This window comes from Peromyscus californicus, unplaced genomic scaffold (genome assembly GCF_007827085.1).
Source record: "Peromyscus californicus insignis strain IS unplaced genomic scaffold, ASM782708v3 Scaffold_14__1_contigs__length_90479793_seg_2, whole genome shotgun sequence".
Lineage (NCBI taxonomy): Eukaryota > Metazoa > Chordata > Mammalia > Rodentia > Cricetidae > Peromyscus > Peromyscus californicus.
In genome coordinates, this window is record NW_026294436.1 from 7,786,572 (window position 1) to 7,796,649 (window position 10,078).

The following is a 10,078-nucleotide window of genomic DNA, read 5'->3' on the forward strand; positions in this document are numbered from 1 at the left end:
GAACATTTTATCACAGCAACAGAAATGAAACTAGAATAGTCAGGAAGGCAGCTCCTCCCACGCTGATTTCGGAGACACAAGTTCTCCTGAGCCCACACACCACACCCTTCATTACTGGAACCCTTGATGTCTTCATAGCTGACCAAACTTTTCATTACACCACTTAGAAAGGGGGTGTCAAAATGGATTTTCATCTGTAAGAGAGCAAAATGAGGCACTGACAGGTAATTCCATGAGCAATATTGACCCCTTCCCTGGAGCAGGTTTAGGAAATTGTGAGAAACATGGTATGGGAAACAGTAGCCAACAGTTACATGCTCATAGAATCTCACGATCCCTTATCGTTTTCCGTGTGTGTGTGTGTGTGTGTGTGTGTGTGTGTGTGTGTGTGTGTTACACACGTGTGTGTATTTGTGTGGATCCAGAGGACAAGCTAGGGTGTTATTCCTCTGACAACACCTACCTCTTTTGAGACAGGTCCTTTCACTTGCCTGGAAGTCAGTGACGAGGCTACTGGCTGGCCAGTGAGCCCCAGGGACCCTCATGTCACCTCTTCCCCAGCACACATCACCACACATGGCTTTATAAAACTCGCATTCTGGGCTGGAATCAAGACATGCTTGCAAGGCCAGTGCTCTGCTGACTGAGCTGTCCTCCCAGGCTCTGTGCCCTCCTCTGTACTGGTCTTTTCTCCTTGTTGCACACCATGCCCTCCTTTGCTGGGACAGTCCCAGGCACCAGGGAAAGAACTTCTCCACACTCTCTCCATTGGCATCTGATCCAAGGACCCTGCCTACTGCTCTAAAAAAAATTTCCAGGCTTCCGTCAAGACCTAGCCCTCAGTGTGCTCTCCTCACTGGTCCCCATCACCTCCTCAGTGGTGTGGGTTTTTCTTTCCTCTACTTGGGTTTACGATCTCAGCTGGAGCACTCCTGATCTCAGTTGGAACACTCCCGATCGCAGGCACAGACCCTGGTATTTCTTCCATCCTAACGCATCAGCCCCTGGCCTACTTCCCTATAACCTAACACCTAATTTTAGTAAACATCCTCAAAAGTCGTCTATCCCACCGGAGTCAGCTCCTCTGCTCCTGTACTACTGTCTGTCAACTGCAAAGGGGTGTCTCACCATCATTCGGCTGAGACTGTCTTTGCTGATACAGCAAAGGACTCCTCAGGCAGCATTCATGACTCACTCCTCAGCAGAGGCACTGTGTGCAGGTGGTCACTCTCCTCCTTGAGACAGCTTCTTTAGTTACTTCCAAAGACAGTACTTTTTGACAGTCTTCCAACCCTACTGATCTTTCTTCGTTCATTTTATTATATTATTATATTGTTATTTTATATGATTACTTTTTTGTGGGGGTTAGGGGACAGGGTCTCAGGCATCCTGGGCTAGACTTGAACTTGCTATGGAAGTGAGGATGACTAGGGAGATTCTGATCCTTCTGTTTCATCTCCCGAGTCCTAAGAATGTAAGCGCATGTAACCATGCCCGGTTTATGTGGTGCTGGGGATGGAACCCAGGAGTCTGTCAACCTGAGATCTGTGAACTTTCTTGGGGAAGTGAAAATGGAGCCTGATGTCCTCCTAGATCCAGGGCCTGGAGTCGGGGAGTCACAGGCAGACTCTCCGTGGGTGGCTCCACATTTCTTTACAGCCAGCTGCTGTGGCTGTAAGAGGCCTCAGCTGCAGTCTGCTCTGGCTGTATGTCGAAGTGTAAGGTGTAATGACATGCAGGACACCTGATGCCACCCTCTGTCCCTGCATGCCCAGGAAAGGGCGGGTGCACCCACCTACATTTATTTGCACATACGTGTCTCACGTACAAGGAGAGTCAGGCTGAGGGCTGAGGAGAGGACTCAGTCAGGAAAGTGTGACCTGCATTTGACTCCTGAAACTACATTAAAAACAAACAAATAAAAACCAACAGGCTGGGTGGGTGTAGTGGCACATGCACAGGCATGCTTGTATGCACACCCATACCACACATATACCACACACACACACACACACACACACACACACACACACACACACTCACACACACAAATATATATATATATATATATATATATATAAAAAACTCACACATATATAAAAATAAATTTTAAAAATATATATGTGATCTCCTCTATTTCCTCTCTCCAGGGAGATCCATGTGTCCCCACTTGGGCCTCCCTTGTTACCTAGCCTCTCTGGGTCTGTGGATTGTAGCATGGTTATCCTTTACTTTACAGTTAATATCCACTTATGAGTGAGTACATAGAAAGCTGGTCTTTCTGGGTCTGCATCGTCTCACTGAGGATGATTGGGTGGGCGGAGGGGGACAGTGCCGAGAGAGATGACTGGAAAGGGGGCTTTGTGGAGTTGGGTGGAAGCCTGATGCAAGGGAAACTGCCACACGTCTACATAGGTGGCCCCAGCTAAGACTCCTGGCAGCAGTGGATGCATAGCCCGAACTGGCCATCCCCTGTGATCCGATTGAGGACTACCCGGTTGTTACTGGAGAGCTTTCATCCAGTGACTGATGGAGGCAGGTTCAGAGACCCAGGGCCAAACACTGGGCTGCCTTTTGGGAGTCCTGATGAGGAGAGGGAAGAGGGATTTTAGGAGCCTGGGGGATCAGGAACATGGCAGGAAAACCCACAGAAACCAATAGCCTGCCTGCCTCATGGGAACTCACAGTCTGAACCAATAACCAGGGAGCCTATGTGGGACCAACCTAAGCCCTCTGCATACATGTGACAGTTGTGTTTCTTGGTCTATATGTGGGACTCCCTGCAATGGGAGCAGGGGCTGTCTCTTGAGAACCTATTCCTTATGCTGGATTGCCTTGCCCAGCCTGAATACAGGGGGAGGTGCTTGGTCTTATGGCAACTTGATATGCCATGCTTTGCTGAAGCCTATGGGAGCCTGCCCCTTTCTGAGTGATTACAGAGGAGGGGTGGATTGGTAGGGGGGACAGAGGGGAGGAGAGGGGAGGGAGTGGGAGGAGAGGAGGGAGGGGTGTGGTGACATTGTGTTCCCCAAAATATTGTGTACCCTAATAAACTTATCTGGGGTCAGAGAACAGAACAGCCACTAGATAGACATAGAGACCAGAAAATTGTGGCACACATGCCTTTAATCCTATCATTTGGGAGGCAGAGATCCATCCAGATCTCTGTGAGTTTAAAGCCACACTGGAAACAGCCAGGCATGGTGACACATGCCTTTAATCCCAGGAAGTGATGGCAGAAAGCAAAAAGGTATATAAGGCGTGAGGACCAGGAACTAAGCTGGTTAAGCTTGTAGGCTTTTGAGCAGCAGTTCAGCTGAGATCCATGAGGACTCAGAGGCTTCCAGTCTGAGGAAACAGGATCAGCTGAGGAACTGGCGAGGTGAGGTGGCTGTGGCTTGTTCGGCTTCTCTTATCTTCCAGCGTTCACCCCAATACCTGGCTCCGGGTTTGATCTTATTAATAAGACCTTTTAAGATTCGTGCTACAGAGGGGAGACTGCAAAATAAATTAATTAAATAACTTTTAAACAGGAAAGAAATGTGTGTGCGAAGCAAAACCTGACAGAACTGAAGGGAAAATGGGTCCTCCAGCACATCACTTTCAACAGCAGGCCAGTCAGAGAGACAATGACGATGACGAGTGTCCTACCTTCCGTTGCTGCTGTGACAAAACACCACGGCAAAGAAATTCAGGGAGAAAGTGTTCATTTCAGCTCACAACTCCAAGTTATAGTCCATCACTGTGGAGAAGTCGTAATGACAGGAGCCGCATCACATCCGAGGTTGAGAGGAGGGAGGGAGGGGGAGGGAGGGGGAGAGAGGGGGAGAGAGAGAAAGAGAGAGAGAGAGAGAGAGAGAGAGAGAGAGAGAGAGAGAGAGAGAGAGAGGAATATATGCATGCTCACTTGTGTGCTTGTTCTCAGCTCCATTTCTCCGTTCTCAAGACCCCTGACCTAGGGAATGGCACCTCCCACACTGGGCTGGATCTTTCCACAGACTCGCCCACAGGGCAGCCCAGCGTAGAGAGTCCCTCACTGAGCCTCCTCCTGGGTGATTCGAGGTTGTGTCACATTGACAGTTAGAGCTAGCCAGCACAGAAAGTAAGGAAATTCAGGATCTGAACAGCTCAGTAAGCCAACCGGGCCTGACAGAACCACGCAGAAGCTCTACACACAGCCACAGAACACACACTCTATTCAACAGAGCGAGGGACGTTCCTGAGAGATGTCACAATAGGCTGCAAACTTGGTCTCGATTGGTTTTACAAGGTAGATAAGCCAAGGATCTTCAATCACAAGGTGAAACCAGAAACTAATGAGTAAAGGAAAGCTGGAAAACTCCTAAGTGTGTGGACGTACTCTTTAAGAATTATGTTGAAGAAAAAAGTTATACGAGATACTAGAAAACACTGAGAGATGAGTAAAGACAAAAATACAACACACCAAAGCTTACATACCTTACAAGTGGTTAGAGTTCAACTATGACATCATGTCTATTTTGCAACAATAATATATATTATACATACATATATGTATGCATATGTGTGTATCGAAGGGAGGTGACGATAATTGTGTGTGTGTGTGTGTGTGTGTGTGTGTGTGTGTGTGTGTGTGTGTAGTGTTGGGTAGATGGCTCAGTTGGTAAAGTACTTGCTGCCTAAGCATGGAGACCTGAGTTCCGATGCCCACACTCTGTTGTAAAAGGCTGAAGGAGGCAGCACCCATCTGTAATCCCAGCACTGGGGAGCTGGAGATGAGAGGATCCTTGGGGTTTTCTGACCAGTCAGTCTAGCTGAATTAGTGAGCTCCAGGTTCATTGAGAGACCCTGTCTCAATGAACAAGGTGGAAAGTGGTTGAAGAAGATAGCTGACATAACACACACACACACACACACACACACACACACACACACACACACACACACCCTACAAGTGACATTGACTAATGTGGCCTCTCTCTCTTAACATTCCTTACTGAGTAGCTGGTCTTTAACCTCAGATAATATGGAGGGTGGGAATCTGTCTTCCTCTTTTCTCTGCCCACATCTCCACGAAGTCTGGGTTGAGAGGGACACTCCCTTGGGGGAAGAGCAGAGTTCATTCACTAGCTGTTTAGTGTCATATGACTCTAGGGATGAATAGAGTGGTCTTAACCTCAAACATGGAAGTGGATGCTTGTGAAAGCGGACCTGGGGCACAAGTCTTGCCCAGGGTGGCTTCTCCTTTCATTTCGGGACACTGCTAGCAGGCAGCCCCGGCACTGTGAGGGCTGAGGTAGTGTGAGCAGAAGCGCTGTGTATAGAAGAGTTCACTGCAGGCTCACGGAGATGTGGTGTGCTGGTTGGTTTCATGTGTCAGCTTTCCATAAGCTAGAAGCACCTGAGACAAGACTCCCAATTTCAGAATTATCTAGATGAGGTTGGCCTGTGGCATGCCTGAGAGGGACTTTGTTAGCTGGGTTAATCGAGGTGAGAAAACTCATCCTGAATGTGAATAGCAACATTTCACAGGCTAAGCCCTGTACTGTGGAAAATTTATTTTGTGTGAGTAGGTGTGCAGGTGCCCACGAAGTCCAGAAGAGGGTGTTGGATCCCTTGGGGTTGGAGTTATATTTGTGAACTCACCAATGTTGGTGCTGGAAACTGAACTCAGATCCTCTTAAAGAGCAAAAAGCTCTCTCAACCACTGAGCCATCTCTCCAGGCCCTAATGGGCTGTGTAAGAGTAGAGAAAGTTGGCTGGGACCAAGCAGGCGGGTGGTATGGGTACATTCATTTCTTTCTGCACTTGGCTGTGGATGTGATGTGATTAGCTGCTAGAGTTCCTGCCTTGACTTCCCCACAATGACGCACTGTATCTTAGAATCATAGGCCAAGTAAACCCTCTTCTCTCCTAAGCTGCTTTCAGGCATGATCTCTTCTCACGGCAAGAGAAATGAGGCGAAGGTGCCTAGAGAGCACTGGGGAACCGAGGGGAAGGAGGGCCAGCTGTATATCATGTGACCGACAGTTAGTGTAGCTTAGTGATCAGCATTATGGTAAAGAGAAACCTGAAGTCACACTGTCTTCATGTTGACTGAAGCAGGGGCCTGGGGGGCTCTGGGAGCTCCAGGATGAGGCCAGCTGAAGTTGAGAGATCAATGCTCCCTGGGCAGTTGACCTGAGAAAGCTCAGAGGTGGATGAAGAAGTGCTCGGGCTTCCAAAACAGATGAAGATGGGATTGCATCCTTTCCTGGGGTTGCTACAAACAGCTGACACCACAGGGTCTGGGAGCCTCCCAGCATCCATCACCCCTTCTAAGAATCTCCTAATTTCCTTGATGAGGATTGCCTCTTCTTGACTGGGGATATCACTCAGTGGGTAGAGGGCTTGTCTAGCATGCACAAGGTCCTCGGGTCAACTCACAGCACCGCGTTAACTGGATGTATTGGGGCATATCTGTACTCCCACGTAGCAAGGCTAGCCTTGGCTACATGGAACTCTATTTCAAGAAAGGGAGGGAGGAGGGAGAGAGAGAGAGAGAGAGAGAGAGAGAGAGAGAGAGAGAGAGAGAGAGAGAGAGAGGATCAGCCCATCTTCCTTACTGTCAGTCAGTCTATGAGGACCCTGGGAGGATTCAGGCCCAGCAAGCAAAGCTTTGCTAATGTGACTGCTTGCCAGTGTTAACCCCCTCTGCAGACAGCAGTCTAAAAGCTCTCTTTCCGAGCAGCCTGACACCCCCCCCACCCCCCCACCCCCCGCCACGACCTTGGGCTGCCTGGCTTCCTGCCCTCGGCTGTGACCTGCTTCTTTCCTTCCTAAGCTCCCTTCTTTCTGTCAAATGGAAGTCCCCAGAAACGATCGCAGTCATTTCCTTCTGTCAAGTTGGCTAAACTTCGTTTCTACTGCACGGAGCTGGAGAACAAGAAGCCCTCTCCCTCGGCTTGAGGGGCTTCCAGGGTCTTGAGCCCTCTCTCTTCCTGTTCACCTCTTAGGTCCACATGCCTGGTGACTCTGGACTTCCCTTGGCTTTGTCTAAGGAAACCCCTCTACCAGGAGGTGGGGTTCAGAGTACTGAACCAGTATGTTGACTCACTCCCCAGGAATCTTATTAACTACCCAGTTCAAAGCCCAACATTATTGATCCTTTGCTAACCGTTCCCAGTTTCTGAAATGAATTTGTGTGTGTGTGTGTGTGTGTGTGTGTGTGTGTGTGTGTGTGTGTGTATGTGTGTGTGTGTGTGTTTGCATGTTCATGTGTCTTTAGGTACATGTATGTTTGTGAGTGGAAGTCAGAGGACGGCCTCCGGTGTCATTCCTTAGGTTCCATCCATGTTGTTTGTGAAGACAGCATCTCTCACTGGCTTGGAGCTCACTACGTGGACTAGGCTGGCTGGCCAGCAAGCCCCAGGGTCTGCTTATCTTTTCTTCCTCAGCAGCAGGATTACAAGCATGGGCTGATTTTCAAATGTGGGTTCTGGGGACCTGAACTCAGATCCTCACTCTTGCAAGGCAAGCGCTTTATCAACCGAGCCGTCTCCTTAGCCTAGTAAGGGTTTTTGTTTTGTTTTAATAGTAGAACAGTTAACAACAACAACACAAATCTTTCAAGACGACTACAATATCAGGAACAAACATCAAAGGGGGATGGATGATGAAGGGTCACCTCACAAAGAACCCTGAGGCGAGCTTCAGAGACAACCCCCTTTCTCTCTTCCGAGATGTGTCAAGCCCAGAATACTCCAAAGGTCCCCAATGGGTTTTTTTTTCTGCTTGTTTCCACAAAGGGTGGACATTGGGGTGACTGACCTGGATTTAAGTCCCATTTCTAGGGCTGGAGAGATGGCTCAGTGGTTAAGAGCGCTGGCTGCTCTTCCAAAGGTCCTAAGTTCAATTCCCAGCAACCACATGGTGGCTCACAACCATCTGTAATGGGATCTTATTCCTTCTTCTGGCATGCATGAAGACATGCAGACAGTGTTCTCATAAATAAATAAAGTAATTAATTAATTAATTATAATTAATTAATTAATTAATTAATTAATCTTTAAGCCACATTCCTATGTCTGGGATCTTCCTCACCTCTGGAGGGCCAATAAGCAAAAGGCATGTTGCATTAATATTGAGGAGCTGGGGAATGAAGTTCCCAGCATCCCTTGTTAATAAGTGGGGCCTATTACCACTGGAAACATCATGCTCCCTTAAAGGAGAAACAGGAATTGCCACACACCAAGAAAGGGGGCAGCCACTGGTCCCATCCACCCCTCAGGGGCTCCATCCACCCCTCAGGGGGTCCCATCCACTCCTCAGGGGGTCCCATCCACTCCTCAGGGGGTCCCATCTACTCCTCAGGGGGTCCCATCCTCTCCTCAGGCACAGGCAGTGGGAATGGCAGCCACAGGCTGTGGGTCCTGCATGCTTTTGGCGCCTTTTCCCATGCCTGTTTCCCAATTGGACTGGAATTTCTGAGAGTTCCCAATGATCTTCTGGTCACTTCCTCCTCATATTAAATTAACTGAATTCCTGCAGATGTTATTCACAATGTATTGCAGACCAGCACATGAGAGCCACGGCGAGTGAGGCTGGAAGGTGTAGTGTGGTGGTGGAGTGCTTGTCCATAGCAGGTGAGAACCTGGCTTCCGTCTTTGGCACTGCAGAAAGAAAAGGGCAAGAGGAAAGGAGAATGGAGGGGAGGGGAGGGGAGGGGAGGGGAGGGGAGGGGAGAAATGGAGAGGAGGGGAGGGGAGAAATGGAGAGGAGGGGAGGGGAGAAATGGAGAGGAGGGGAGGGGAGAAGAGGGGAGGGGAGAAGAGGGGAGGGGAGAGGAGAAGAGGGGAGGGGAGGGGAGGGGAGAAGAAAGGAGGGGAGGGGAGGGGAGAGGAGGGGAGGAGAAGGGAGGGGAGGGGAGGGAGGAGAGAAGAGAAGAGAGGAGAGGAGAGGAGAGGAGGATGGGAGAGGAGAGGAGGGGAGAGGAGAGGAGGGGAGTGGAGGGGAGAGAGGAGAGGAGAGGAGAGGAGGATGGGAGAGGAGAGGAGGGGAGAGGAGAGGAGGGGAGTGGAGGGGAGAGAGGAGAGGGAGGGGTAGGAGGAGAGGAGAGGAGAGGAGAGGAGGGGAGAGGAGAGGAGGGGAGGAGTGTAGATGAATTTTTCTTTTGACTGCCAGCTCACAAAAAAATGACACAGAGACTTATTATTAATTATGAAAGCTCAGCCTAAAGCTTAGGCTTGTCTCATCAGCCCGTTTATATTAACCTATGTTTTGCCTTGTGGGTTTTTTCCCTTTCTTCCATTTTGCACCTCCTGTTTTCTCTCTGTGTCCTCTGGTGTCTCTGCACCTAGGTTCATTTCCTCTCCCTCTGCCTGGAAGTCCTGACTATACCTCCTGCCCAGCTATTGGCCGTTTAGCTTTTTATTAAACCAATCACAGTGCCATATCTTTACAAAGTATAATAAAATATCTCGCAACATTTCTCTTTTTGTCTAAATAAAAAGGAAATGGTTTTAACTCTAACATAGTAAAACTATATACAATAAGAACAATTATCAGGGGAGAATTACATTTATAATATCCAGTCCATTCGTATTTGGCAAATTTGAAGAAATTGCTCTATTATCTATCTTATCTTTCAAAGTTTTACATGTAAATCATTTTTTTATCATAACTTGTATTACCAACCCAAAACTATCTTTTTAGACCTCAAAACATTTTCTTAGATAAGCAACTTAAGCTTTTATGTCTCTTAACCTTATACACTTTATACCTCTTTTGTGAGTTTCTTTTTTGAATTTGGTAACAAGGAAAACTATAACTATCTCATCTTCAACTCCATCAGAGACCTGAGAAGGATGTACTATTACCTAAGTAAACAGGAAATGCAGAGCAAAAAACTGCCAAACCTATAGAAATGACTGAAACAGTTGGCTGTCTGGACAGTCACCCAAGGTTCCTCTGTGACATTGAGACATCCACCTTTGGCCTATGGGCCTAGAATATCTGACAGACTTTTCTGTAAAGCAGGAATTTTGAAGGACTGTCCCACCTAGTCTTGGCAAAGTTTGGCAGTCACTTTTTTGTGTCCTGCTTGTTCAGTTTGGACAGC